This window comes from Bos taurus, chromosome 17, assembly GCF_002263795.3.
Source record: "Bos taurus isolate L1 Dominette 01449 registration number 42190680 breed Hereford chromosome 17, ARS-UCD2.0, whole genome shotgun sequence".
NCBI classification, from domain to species: Eukaryota; Metazoa; Chordata; class Mammalia; order Artiodactyla; family Bovidae; genus Bos; species Bos taurus.
The window spans coordinates 21,425,010-21,439,712 of NC_037344.1; the positions used below are offsets into that span (position 1 = coordinate 21,425,010).

At 41.2% G+C, this 14,703-nt stretch overlaps 1 long non-coding RNA gene across 1 annotated transcript in view; it reads left to right on the top strand.

The window, feature by feature from the left end:
- Positions 1-1,297: 1,297 nt before the first annotated feature.
- LOC132342559 (uncharacterized) overlaps positions 1,298-14,703 on the top strand; it is a 29,302-nt gene continuing 15,896 nt past the window's right edge. The window contains exon 1 of the long non-coding RNA XR_009490968.1: positions 1,298-1,529. This is a non-coding gene — a long non-coding RNA (uncharacterized lncRNA). The remainder of the gene's footprint in view (positions 1,530-14,703) is intronic.

Below are 14,703 nucleotides of genomic sequence, written 5' to 3' on the forward strand. Positions count from 1 at the left end.
CTTCTCTTCTTGCTCTCAATCTTTCCCAGCTTCAGGGTCTTTTCCAAAGAGTAGGGTCTTTTCTATTGAGTTGGCTCTTTGCATCAGGTGGTCAAACGATTAGAGCTTCAGCTCCAGCATCGGTCCTTCCAATGAATATTCAGGGTTGAATATTTCATATTTCCTTTAGGATTGACTGGTTTCATCTCTTTGCTGTCCAAGTGACTCTCAAGAGTCTTATCCAGCACCATAGTTCAAAAGCATCAATCTTCGGCACTCAGCTTACTTTATGGTCCAACTCTCACATACATACATGACTATTGGGAAAGCCATAGCTTTGACTATATGGACCTTTGTTGGCAAAGTAACATCTCTTCTTTTTAATAGGCTTTCCAGGAAGGCTGGAGAAGGGATAGGCTACCCACTTCAGTATTCTTGGGCTTCCTTTGTGGCTCAGCTGGAGAAGAATCCGCTTGCAATGCAGGAGACCTGGGTTCGATCTCCAGATTGGGAAGATCTCCTGGAGAAGGGAAGGGCTACCCACTCCAGTATTCTGGCCTGGAGAATTCCATGGACTATATAGTTCATGAGGTCGCAAAGAGTCGGACTGAGCGACTTTCACTTATTCCAGGTTTGTCATAGCTTTCCTTCCAAGGAGCAAGAATTTCATGGCTGCAGTCACCATCCTCAGTGATATAGACTTAGCTAATACTCCAGTGTTCTTGCCTGGAGAATCCCAGGGACCGGGGAGCCTGGTGGGCTGCCATCTCTGGGGTCACATAGAATCGGACACAACTGAAGAGACTTAGTAGTAGTAGTAATATATTTTTATATACATTCTATATCTGTTTTTATATTTGAGGTTGAATTATCTTAATTGCCAGCATCATATTTCTGAATATAAGGATATGTGTAAAGTATTGGCAGGTGGTAAAGAATGCACCCGCCAATGCATGAGAGGCAAGATTCACAGGTTCATTTCCTGGGTCTTTAAGTCCCCTGGAGAAGGAAACGGCAACCCACATCAGTATGCTTGCCTGGAAAACTCTATACACACTGAAGTCTGGTGGGCTACAGTGACATGAGTGAGGAAGCGTGGATGCATGCCCACTCACTCACACACACACACATACACATCTTTCCTAAAATTAAGATATTTTCTTACATAACCAGAATAGTATCTTTATATTTGAGAAAATGATGTTTTATATAACTCCTAGTACATATTTAAATGTGTTCAATTGCCATAAACTTTAGATTTCTTTTTTTTCTTTCTTCTTTTTAAAAATAGAGCCAAAAAAAAAAAAAAAAAATAGAGCCAGCCTGCAGGCCCTCCCAGCTCAAAGGCATGGCATTTAGGAACAGCCCCCGGTTGGCCAGGAAGCTGTGGAAGGCGGTGCTTCTGTAGCTTCGTCAGCAGCCCGACTGCGCATGTCCAGCACCTATGCTCACTTGCTTCCATCCCAAGGTGGTCTGGTGGTTTGCGTGCCGAGCCGCTATTCCTCGGCCTAAGTGCCTCCTTCGGTATCCCTTTATGCCCGTTACATAAGGTACGAATATTACCTTCTTCCTTCCCTCTCTTTTACAAACTTTTTCTCTCCTGCCATCTACTGTTTTAGAGTGCAAGTTAAAGAGAAATTATGGTAAAGAAGCAGCGGCATGGGGCAAATGAAGGTCTGTAGCCAACTCTTGTCCCAGGTCCAATTTGGAAACGGACTGATATTCGTTTTAAGAGTCTGTCGTCTTGGGAGAAGTGGCCCGGGGTCACATATGGAGGAGTAAGGTGGTAGGATTGGGCAGAATGGCTGGTTGAAGAGCCAAGCACTTGGAGTGAAATCACCGGCCTCGGCTGGACGCTCCCAGGTGCTCTTCATCGTGGTGGTGAGGGCTTGGGGGGGGGAAAGGCGGGACTTCCCGCCTAGCTTGTGGTGCTTGCTGGGTGTGGACGTGGCTGCTTCCTGAGGCAGTGGGAAATTTCTGGAAGCCACTCAACTGAAAACTCAGAAGCCAAAGCTGTTGGAAGGCCAGGGCAAATGCCTGGGGGTGGTCTGTGCCGCAGATAGCAGCAACTGCTGTGTCACGAGCTGAGCTGAATTGGAGAGAGCTGTGAAATGGTCAAGCCAAAATGAAAGTAACGGTGAAGCCCTTAATTCAGTAAATATAAATGTGAGGCTAAACAGGAGAAAATGTCACTTCCCCAAATCTTCCCATTTTCCCGCATGGGACAAGGAGGGGGTGGGAGTCAGAGCATCCAAGAAGACGTGGGGATTGTCTCACTGCTGAGGGAAACTGGAACAAAGCTCCTGGGGCAGGGGAGAGGATCACATACTGAGTCTAAGTGGAGAAAAGTGTCTTCAGGGCCCCTGCCCCCATAAGGCCTCAGCTGAGCTCGCCTCCGCCAGGGCGGCCTTCACATGGAGGAACTGAATGCAGGGAAGAATAAGACATGGGTGACCAGGGTGACTGGTCCTTGACTGTTACTTCCTTTAGAGCCTTCGATTCCTTGACCAATCTCTAAGTCTGTGGGGAGTGTGGCCCCCCGCTCCCCCTCCCCCCTCACACACTGGCGTGAGTTTTTGTCCGACAGCCAGACTCCTCACACTACAGCGCATTCTCCACTGTTACCAACACTAAACCTCTGCCTCTCCAGATTTGAAATCTATTGAAAGATTCAGGTGACTGGGTCTGAATTAATCCTTTGGCCTCTATGGAGTTTGGCCCAAGAAAATTGACGTGTTTCTCAGCTGTGGGTGAGGCAAAATGTTTGGAGTCCATTGTCAGGGAATCTTTTAAAGATCACAAAGGGTGCAGCTCTTGAGAAAAATGTGACTCTCAGAACTCTGGGACTGGCACAGGAAGGTTTAAAGTCAGCCCCATGGATGTCCTTGATCTAAATATTTTAGCTAGGGGCTCTACTGCAGCCTTATCACTGGTCCATTGGTGGATAGATGGCTATTCCTTTTCACTTGGGGGACTGTGTGTAGTATTCTAGAGACTGTAAGATTCAGTGCTTATAGAACACGTGACAATCACAGTAAAGATGCTGGAAGAGACTGATAATTTCAACAGAAAAAAATGAATTATAGCAGTTAAGAAAATTCTGATGCTTCGCCACACATCAATACACTCACACACGCATATAGTTAAGCAAGGAAAACAAATCTGAATTCTGAGTAACAGTGAAACATTTCCCTGATATATCAATAGTTAGATGGTAGGATTGTCTTTTGAGGCCTAAATTAGTGACCTGGCAAACAAATTGGAAGAAATTTCTTTAAGTGTATGTTAAAAAGTATAAAAAGAGGGAGAAGCTCATGTGTGATATATTTAGATTAATTTTAAGGAAGAAAATGAACATAGAATACAAGCAATGAATAAAAATAGACCTGTGTATTCAGACAAAAAGAGCTTACCAAAATCCAGGGAGTCATGAAAGCCTCGAAACACAGCTGGTTCTAGGCATTTATTTGCATTTGTGTGTTACAATACATGTCCTAATGCACTGGCATGAGAGCATGGGGGAATATGTATGATTATATAGCAGGTTAAGTTAATAATGTAGCAGAGGCGGGGGTGGATTATATGGGTGAGGATGAGGGGGAGAGGCAAAAGAGAGAGCCAGCCCAATAAGAGAAAAAGAATGGGGCTGCCTCTAAATAATCACGATTAACATGCATTGTCTATTAAAATTAACATTAATCTTAAGCATTTATCTCAGTTTTCAATTAAGTTGGTTAATTTTTAAAAATGCCTGTGGAATAATATTTTTGCAGAAGACATAAAAACAGTCATTAAAAGCTCAACTTTTTAGAGCCAACCTCACTACATTAAAATCTTGATCCAGCACTTACTAAGGAATATAACTTTGAACAAAGTACATATACTCTGTTCTTTAGTTTCTTTACCTGTAAAATATTAAATAGGACCTGCTTCCTAGGACTATATTGAGAATCAAATGATTCACAACATGAAAAGATCATAGAATAGTAGTGCCTGGCTAATAGTTTTCCATAAATGAGGGTTGCTATTATTGTTGCAGTTGTTGTTTTTACATATCCAATGTCAGAACTGTTGTGTCACTCAAAACAGACTGTTTCTAGTATGGCAGTGTTTTTGTTTTGCTCAATTTCAATGTGCTTCAAAATAGTGGCTTGGCTTTGTTACACAGTGTGTAAGTAATGTTTTGTTTTGGACTTTATAATTTCCTTTTATGTGTTTGGAAAAGCAAGAAAATGCTTTCTTTCAGTGTCACAACAAATGCTAGCTTCCTTATTCTGTTTTTATATGGGATGAAGTTTTTGAGCATATTCTCAAATTCCACTAACAGAGAATTCTCATCTGGAGTCTTTTATTACAAGGACTGCAGAGTATCTCTCATACCTACAGGATTCTTCCCTCTTCCTCCTTTCCCTCCCTCTCACCTTCCTTCTTCTACCTCTTTGTTTTCTTTTCTCCTTTCTCTTCCTTTCATCTTTTCATCTTGAGAAAAGTTCTCAAATTTCATTTATCTCCCTGTTTTTCATCATAATTTTTCCAAAGTATGTCTTTTCAAGATTGAGCTCAGTGATAGAATTTGATTACATCATGTCTGTATGATACATAATGATTTCATTTGCAAACTAGCTGGATGCTGATCTGAATTAGATTGAATGTCATTTTTTTCTGAAAACTTTAATATCATCACTTCTTGTTTCATAACATCAAGAGTCATCAGTGGGAAGTCTTGGGGAGGTCTAATTCTTTGCTTTGTAGGAGGCCTGTTTTCAGAAATTTCCAAAGAATGTTACTCACCACCCCCCCCCACCTTTTTTAAAATGAGTCCTGCTTGATGCTGCATGAACATTCTCTGTGTGATAGTTACGTAGCTCTGTGATTTGCTTATGATCTTCTACTCCTGAGCTAATTCTCATCTTTTTGTTCTCTCTTTCCCTTAATACTACTCATGACATATTGGACCGGCACAGCTAATCTTTTTGTCATGTACTTTCTCCTTTTATTTTTATTATAATTTTAAAGAAATTGAAATATACACATACCCCAAAAGGTACAGACATAGGTGTAAAGCACAGTAATTATTACAAAGTGAACACACAGGGAAATAAATAGCACAAGCTCCCATCACATTTCTTCCCCAAAATTATGATCCCTACTCCCCATTGGTAAGTATTGTTATAACTTTATATCGAATAATGTAATTTATCTGTACCTGTGTTTGAAATAGATATGTAAATTAAAATCAAGCAGTGCGTGTTCTTTGCACCTGACCTCTTTTCCTAAACATACTTGTGACATTGTTACAGATTAAGTGTAGATGTAGTTTAAAATTTTTTTAGTATTATGTCAATTAAATAAATATACCACAGTTTATCCATTCTGTCATCAAAATTTTGTGTCTGTGTGTAAGTGCTAGAAATGATGATGCTACATTTTTCCTGATGCCAAAGCACATACATTTTATTTGGATATATATCAAGGAGTTGAATTGCTGTCTGATAGGTTATGTATATATTCAAACTTATATATGCCAAGCAGTATATAATGCCACACATTAATTCCAGAGTGTTTATACAGATACCCAGATCTTCTTGACCTGTGATAGGGTTATGTTCTGATATACCCATCATAAACTGAAAATATAAGTCAAAAATACATTTAATACCCTGACCTTAGCCTCCCGTATCATAAATGTTCTCAGAACACTTATATTAGCCTACAGGTGGGCAAAATCATCTAACACAAAGCCCGTTTTGTAACAGAATTTCAAATATACCATGTGATTTATTGAATACTGAAAGTTATAAAAGGAATGATTTTATGGGTACTGAATGGTTATGAGTGTATGGGTTGTGTGCCCTCATACTTATGTGGCTACCTGGGAGCTTTTGTTGCCCAGCATCAGGAGTGGGTATTATACTGTGCATGACTAGCCCAGGAAACGATCAAAATTAAAATTCTGTGTAAGGTTTCTACTGAATCACATCTTTTTGATGCTGTTGTAAAGTAAAAAAAAACTTAAACCATCATAAATCAGAGACTGTCCATAGATACCCTCTAGTAGTGCATTGGATTGCCTGCTCTTCCATATGTTTAAACACGTGAAATTGGGGTCTGTGTAATGCTATCCAATGCTATCTAATGCTATTTAATTTTCTTTTCCCTGTTTACTAATACAATTGAGTAGTTTTCTATACATTTATTGGTCATTTGATGACTAACTCATTTGCATTTCAAAAAACATTGAATATTTTTTTTTCAAAGTCAACTGCTATGTACTGAGTCAACCCTTTTCCAGTTGTATAAGTATCTCCCGTCTACAGCTTCCCCTTTCATACTTGTAATGGTATATTTTGATGAAAAGGAATTATGTATAACATATTCAAATTTATAAAGTCTTTCCTTCCTCTTTCGTTCTGATGAAACTTTTTTCTTTTTTCATATCATGAAAACATTCCATATTATTTTAGAAGCATTGTTTACTTAACCACTTCACAGATCATCAAAATGTTTGTGTATGGCATAAAGTATGTATTTTGTTCTTATATGGATTAACTCATCCAATTGACTCATCATGTTTTGGGAAAGATCTTCCTTTCCATACTGCTCTGTGGTACCAGAGGTGATACTTTATGATAAATTCAATGTTTCCATAAGTATGGGTTTATTACTGGATCATCTTTTCAGTACCAGATGCTTCTGTCTTTAACCATGCATCAGTGGTATACTATGTTGATCACTGTAGTTTTATTAGGTCTTCATAATGTTACTATGTACGTCCTTCTGCCTTACAGGACTGCTTTTTTTTTTTTTTTTCCCCTTATCCTCTGCATTGCATACATATTTTTACCAAAAGATAAAAAGATTTTGCGTTTGGAGTTGCTTTGAATCTATAAAATACATTGACGAGAAACAGAAACTCAAGTATGTGAATATCCCTACATTTATTTAGACCCTTTGTAGACTTTTCAGAATTGTTTTATAGTTTTCTAAGTATACAGTTTTTGTTTTATCTACTCATAGGAGTTTGATTTATTACTAGATGTTTTGAGTCTGTATATTTGTATTTTTTTTAATTAATGTGTGTTCTACTCAACTGTTGTTAGTATAGAGAAATGAAATAATTTTAAATTACAGGTCCAGCTACTGTTCTGGACACAGGGCATTTCAGTGTTTATGCCTGTACTTGTGTCTACTTTGGTAAATTTTCTCTTATTTTTATGTTTATTTAATCTAGGTTTTTTTGCTGTTGGCATAAAATTTGTTTCATTTTTAACCATATTATGAATTTTTAAAGTTGATAGAGTCCATAAAATATTCTCTCTTCCAATAGTAACATTTGTAAATATTTCTGTGTGAATCTTCCCATGAACTAATACATTTTACTTGCATTTAGTTATAATAGTTATTAGTTAACATACACTGACTGTTGATGATCTCTATTGTACTCTTAATTTCCTATTTTACTATTTTATGCTCTTAATTTTAAAATTTTATTTATTTTTTTGTGTGGTGAAAGAAACAGCAGCCTTTATCTGATGCTGGGAGGGATTGGGGGCAGGAGGAAAAAGGGATGACAGAGGATGAGATGGCTGGATGGCATCACTGACTCAATGGACGTGAGTCTGAGCGAACTCCAGGAGTTGGTGATGGACAGGGAGGCCTGGCGTGCTGCAATTCACGGGGTCACAGAGTCGGACATGACTGAGCGACTGAACTGAACTGAACACAGGGAGAAGGGGCTTCCCTGGTAGCTCAGCTGGTAAAGAGCCCATATGTCAATGCAGGAGAAATAAGAGATGTGGGTTTTCTCTGGGTGGGAAAGATCCCATGAAGAAGGAAATGGCAGCCTACTCCAGTATTCTTGCCTGAAAAATTACATGGAGAGAGCAGCCTGACAGACTATCATCCTTGGGGTCACAAAGATGCAACTGAGTGCACACACACATACAGGGAGAATAGGGTGGCTCATACTTAAAACCCCAAACCTCTCTTAATTAAAAAAGATACTTTCCAGGCAAGGCTCTATTGGGGCCCCTGCTTCAGAGTGGGGAGCAAGAACAAACAGCAGGTTCCCTTGTTTGCTTGCTCCCTGGGTCGGGGCGGGAGTCAGTCTTGTTCCGTACATGGGGTGAGTTTGGGATGGATGGGTCCAGGTGTCAGGCCGGAGGGGTAGCTTAGGTGGTTTGCCCACCTCTTAGGTGGTGTGGTATGTAGAAGGCATGTGCAGTACTCTGCCTTTGCTCTGGGCTCTAAAGAAGTGGTAGTTGGGCTTTCTGGTCTCTTTGTATCTTTTGTCTAGAATTTACCCTGACTGTGCATACATGCAGTTATTTTTGGTCCCATATAATTTCTTTTCTATTCTGTTGCTCAAGAAGAGGTATGTCCAGGTGCAAACATTGCAGCACTGCAGCAAAGGTCCCAGGTCCCAAGCCTGTCTCATTCCCCCCAGAGGCTCATCACCCTTGTTTTTAAGGGACTAGGGAGTCAAAAGTCTCTTTTTCCTGCTAAAGAGACTGCAGACCTTTGCCTACCCTAAAGGTGTAGAATTCCCTTGCCAACTGTTCGAAGGACATGTAGGGACCTGGGCCACCTTCTGGAATGGGCTGATTTCCTTGAGCTGTCATAAGTCTTACTTCAAACTCTTGTACTCTGAAAGACACAAACTTAACCCAAAGGTTAAACAAACAAGGGCCAAAAAGGAGAAAAGCAGTAATAGCCTTTAAATGGTTCAGAAAGGAAAGGAACTGGGATTCCTTTACTGTTGACCAGACAAGGGAGGCGACATCACCCCTGCCAAAATTATGACTCCATTATGCCTGAGCATATATTTCATTAGTATTAACTTTTACATATCCTGTTGCATTGATTCAAGTTGCAGCAGGAAGTATTAGTTATTACACAAACTCTACATTGTTCTGCCAAGAGGTACCAGGAGCCAGACAATTACCACGAACTATATCAGCCAAGGAAATAAGAGAGGTCCCAAGTCCCATTAATGCTTCAAGTAGGAGCCAACCCACTACAACATTTTACTTATCTGTTGATGGTGACTGTTTTTGAAATAGGTATCTCAAATATTTTGCAGGATCATAGGTGTATTGTTCTTCTATTGTGACCTGTGAGGTATCTGGAGGTAAAAGCTTTATTTTGGACAAATGTCCCCAATTAGATATCCCTTGCAGTTTGACCACAATAGATGTGGTTCAGCACAGTTCAGTCGCTCAGTCATGTCCTACTCTTTGCAACCTCATGGACTGCAGCAGGCCAGGCCTTCCTTACCTGTCCATCACCAACTCCCAGAGTTTACTCAGACTCATGTCCATTGAGTCGGTGCTGCCATCCAACCATCTCATCCTCTGTCATCCCCTTCTCCTCCCACCTTCAATCTTTGGCAGCATCAGGATCTTTTCAAATCAGTTAGTTCTTTGCAAAGTATTGGAGTTTAAGCTTCAGCATCAGTCCTTCCAATGACTATTCAGGACTGATTTCCTTTAGGATGGACTGGTTGGATCTCCTTGCAGTGCAAGGGACTCTCAAGAGTCTTCTCCAAAACCACAGTTCAAAAGCATCAATTCTTCGGTGCTCAGCTTTCTTTATAGTCCAACTCTCACATCCATACATGACTACTCAAAAAATCATAGCCTTGACTAGATGGACCTTGGTTGGCAAAGTAATATCTCTGCTTTTTAATATGCTGTCTAGGTTGGTCAGGAGACCCTGGAGAAGAAAATGGCAACCCACTCCAGTATTCTTGCCTGGAGAATCCCATGGACAGAGGAGCCTCGGGGGCTACAGTCCACGGGATCGCAAAGAGTTGGATATGACTGAGCGACTTCACTCACTCACTGGGTTGGTCATAACTTTCCTTCTAAGGAGTAAGCATCTTTTAATTGCATGACTGCAGTCACCATCTGCAGTGCTTTTGGAGCCCCAAAAACTAAAGTCTGCCACTGTTTCCACTGTTTCAAAGCAGCAAGCTTCTTTTAATTTCATGGCTGCAGTTACCATCTGCAGTGATTTTGGAGCCCCAAAAAATAAAGTCTGTCACTGTTGCCTTTGTTTCCCCATCTATTTGCCATGAAGTGATGGGACCAGATGCCTTGATCTTCGTTTTCTGAATGTTGAGTTTTAAGCCAACTTTTCCCCTCTCCTTTTTCACTTTCATCAAGAGACTCTTTTGTTCTTCTTTGCTTTCTGCCATAAGGGTGCTCTCATCTGCATATCTGAGGTTATTGATATTTCTCCTGGTAATCTTGATTCCAGCTTATGTTTCATCCAGTCCAGCATTTCTCATGATGTACTCTGCATATAAGTTAAATAAGTATGATGACAATATACAGTCTTGACGTACTCCTTTCCTGATTTGGAACCAGTCTCTTGTTCCATGTCCAGTTCTGACTGTTGCTTCCTGACCTGCATACAGATTTCTCAGGAGGCAGGTCAAGTGGTCTTGTATGCCCATCTCTTGAAGAATTTTCAGTTTGTTGTTATCCACACAAAGGCTTTGGCATAGTCAATAAAGCAGAAGTAGATGTTTTTCTGGAACTCTTTTGCTTTTTTGATGAACCAGAAGATGTTGGCAATTTGATCTCTGGTTCCTCTGCATTTTCTAAGTCCAGCTTGAACATCTGGAAGTTCACAGTTCACATAGTGTTGAAGCCTTGCTTGGATAATTTTGAGCATTACTTCACTAGTTTGTGAGGTGAGTGCAATTATGCGGTGTTTTGAGCATTTGTTGACATTGCCTTTCTTAGGGATTGGACCTTTAGTAGAGTTTTCCAGATTTGCTGGCATTTTGAGTGCAACACTTGTGCAGCATCATCTTTTAGGATTTGAAATAGCTCTACTGGATTTCATCACCTCCACTAGCTTTGTTCATAGTGATGCTTCCTAAGGCCCTCTTGACTTTGCATTCCAGAATGTCTGGCTCTAGGTGAGTGGTAATATGTGGTAATCTGGGTAATGAAGATCTTTTTTGTATAGTTTCTCTGTGTATTCTTGCCACGTCTTCTTAATATCTTCTGCTTCTGTTGCTGCTAAGTCACTTCAGTTGTGTCTGACTCTGTGCGACCCAATGGATGGCACCCCACCAGGCTCCCCCGTCCCTGGGATTCTCCAGGCAAGAACACTGGAGTGGGTTGCCATTTCCTTCTCCAGTCCATGAAAGTGAAAAATGAAAATGAAGTTGCTCAGTCATGTCCGACTCTGAGCAACCCCATGGACTGCAGCCTACCGGGCTCCTCTGTCCATGGTATTTTCCAGGCAAGAGTACTGGAGTGGGGTACCATTGCCTTCTTCTGTTAGGTCCATATAATTTCTGTCCTTTATTATGCCCATATTTGCATGAAATGCTCTCTTGTTATCTCTAATTTTCTTGAAGAGTCCTCTAGTCTTTCCCATTCTATTGTTTTCCTCTATTTCTTTGCATTGATCACTGAGGATCAATGCTTTCTTTAAAATTACTTTATTGAGGTCCTTCCATTTTTGCAGTAGTTGGTCTTGGGGGTGGTATCCCTCTTTCTACCTTTTAAGAATTTGGTCCCCAGGATTTATTTGTGAAGGAACTACTACTTCCTCTGTATTTTTAGTAGGAGCTGGCAGTGCTTGTGGGCATAGCCCTGGATTGTCTTCTGAACTTGTTCTAGGTTAATAATAGACCTCAGGGACTTGTCCATATATTCATCCAGTAGAACATCAATAGTAAGACAAGGCCTCTCATAGTTCATTTCAATGGCTAAATCTTGGAGCACTCAGTTGAGGCTACTGGACCCTGAGGGGTGCAGTAGAAAGCAAGTTGGTCCAGGTTTATAAGTTTCTTGGCAGAGCTTTACTAAGGTTTTCTTTAAAGTATGGTTTATTTTCTTCACCTCACAGAAGGGATAGTAGAGGTGTGGGGTGCCAAGTGGTGTGCAGCTTGTAGTTTGTCCCTAGGGCTGTTGTGAGCCCCTGTATGAGGGTTGGTTTTAAAAAAGGCCCCATTATCACTCTAGAGGGACTTTGGAAGTCAAAACCAAGGAATTATTTCTTTTAAAAGGACTCAACAGACACCCATAGCCTTTTCAGATTTGATGGGGTAGGTTTCAACTCATCCGGTGAAAGTATCATGATACCAGAAGATACTTACATCTTGATCATGGGCGAATTTGGGTGAAATCTGCCAGTCTTCCCCTGGATATGTCCCTTGGCATTGAATTGACCTAATTAATGAAGAGGGGGATTGGATGGATCTATGGATGCATATTAATACATCATAGGCAAGCATTACTTGTTTTACTGTTCTTTTAAGGCCCTTTCCTGAAAAAGACTTTTGCGTCAAGTCCCATAGTGCGTCCCTTTTCTAGTGAGTGGCATCATATAAGCTCTTAGTTTCCATTTTTGGGCCTCGAGGATTAGAACCTTACCCTCCTTTTTATACCAGCCTGTGCTTCCTTTCTCATAGCCTCATTTTCAGCATTCTCTTGTTCCTGTGGGGAATACTAGGGAATTCAGGGAGGCCAATCACTAGAGCCATAGGTTCCTGGATTCAAGATGCATTGTTTAGGTTCCTGTATTTGAGATGCATGCTTTGCAGTTTGATCAGCTTTGCTGTTCCCTTGTGTCAAAAAATTTCCATTCCTCTGATGGCCCCTACAGTGGATTACTGATACCTGGGTCAGAAGCTGCACTGCTTCTAAAAGAGCCAGAATCAAATCTTTATGTTTTATGAGGGGATTTCTAGCAATTAACATTCTTCTTTCTAGCATGTAGCACATGGAAACCCCATTTTGAATCAGTAAAAATACTTAATTTCTTATCCTTCCTTAATTGAAACGCTCTCATTAATGCAGTTAGCTCAGTCTTCCAGGCTCATGTCTGGGGTGGCAGGGCCTTTGCTTTTGTGACTTCATCTAGGCTAACCATGGCATACCCTTACCTTTTGGGTTCCCATTCTGCATAACTGCTTCCATAAGTAAACCATTTGACCTTTGGGCTGTCAAGGGGCTCATCTAGAAGATCAGATTTGCTGGACTAAGTTTGTTCCAGGGTGTCTATACACTGATGCTGTAAGTATTCACTCTCGACCACGGGCAGCAGAATTTCTGGCTTGGCATGCCTTTAAGGTAACTTAGACGGTGTCCATTAAGAGGGCCTGATATCTTATTAACCTTCCTCCAGTCAACCGTTTATGTCTTTTGACTTCCAGCACAGATTGTACCTTATGAAGAGTTAATACATCTAGAGGTTTCCTCAGAGTGAGCTTGGAAACTTCATCAACCAACAGGACTGTGGCTGTTGCTGCTCATGGGCAGCTTGGCCATCTTAGAGCCACTGAGTCCAGCTGTTTGGAAAAGTAAGTCACTGGCCTCTGAGTAGGTCCCAACTTTCGGATCAGGAGTCCTAGCGCTGTCCCGGACTTCTCGTGAACGTATATGGTAAAGGACTTGTCCAAATTTGGAAGCCCCAGTGCTGGTGGTCTACTCAACTCAGTCTTTGAGGTCTCAAAGTCCCACTAGTGGGCCTTTTTCCATTGAAAGGCTTATGTTTCTCCTCCTCATCTATAAGGCCATAATTTGGAATTCAGATACAAAACAACCCAGCCATCCTGAGAAAACCTTGGGGTTGCCTCTTTGTGATTGAGATGGTAATGTGATAATTGCTGGTTTTTGATCTACAGCCAGGCCAGGGCTTGTGCCTTCGGGGTTAAAACAAATCCTAAATATTGAACCTGTTACTGTGAGATCTGGGCCTTGGTGGGCGAGACTTTATATCCTCTTTTTGCCAGAAAATGAAGGACCCCTAATGGTATTTTGATCTGAATCTTGTTTGGTCTCACTAATGTGTGTTGCTGCTAAGTCACTTCAGTCTGTCTGACTCTGTGTGACCCCACAGACGGCAGCCCACCAGGCTCCCCCATCCCTGGGATTCTCCAGGCAAGAACACTGGAGTGGGTTGCCAGTGTGTTAGTCACTCACAACTCTTTGCAACTCCATGGACTGTAGCTCACCAGGCTCCTCTATCCATGGTATTTCCCAAGCAAGAATCCTGTAGTCGGTTGCCATTCCCTCCTCCAGGGGATCTTCCCAACCAAGGACTTGAACCCAGGTCTCCTGCATTGGTCTCACTACTTATCAATAAATTATCAACATATTTTAGCAGAGTTCCCTTCTCAAGGAACAATTCCTTCAGTCCCCTTGCTTACCTAACACATTTCCAAAAACACAAGAGCTGTCCCTAAAGCCCTGGGGAAGCACTGTCCAGGTATATTTGGTAGCATCCAGGGTGTCAGGGCCCCTCCGTTCAAAGTTAAAACGATATTGAAAGTCTGGATACTGGAGTTGGTTAACGTTTCCTTCTGCAGGGGATCTTCCTGACCCAGGGATCAAACTCTTATCCCCTGTACTGGCAGATGGATTCTTTACCACTCTATCACCTGGGAAGCTCCATTCCTTGAGCTAAGGTGGGGAAAAAATCAAGAGTAAATATAGGTTACTTACTAAAGGCACAGGAGCTTAAACAATGTGTTATCAAAAGCAGCATTCCAGGATAACTTGATTCTCTGCTGAGAGTTTTGCATCAGCCTACTGTTAAAAAAATCCATTTACCTAATTTAATCCTACTTTTGAAAATCTTGACCACATACAAAATTCTTTTCTCAAAATGTCCCTCTTCTACAGACTTTCTGCAACTTACTTTGGCCCTTATTCTTTCCACATTCAGAAATAGCCACTTCTAGGACAAAATACGGAG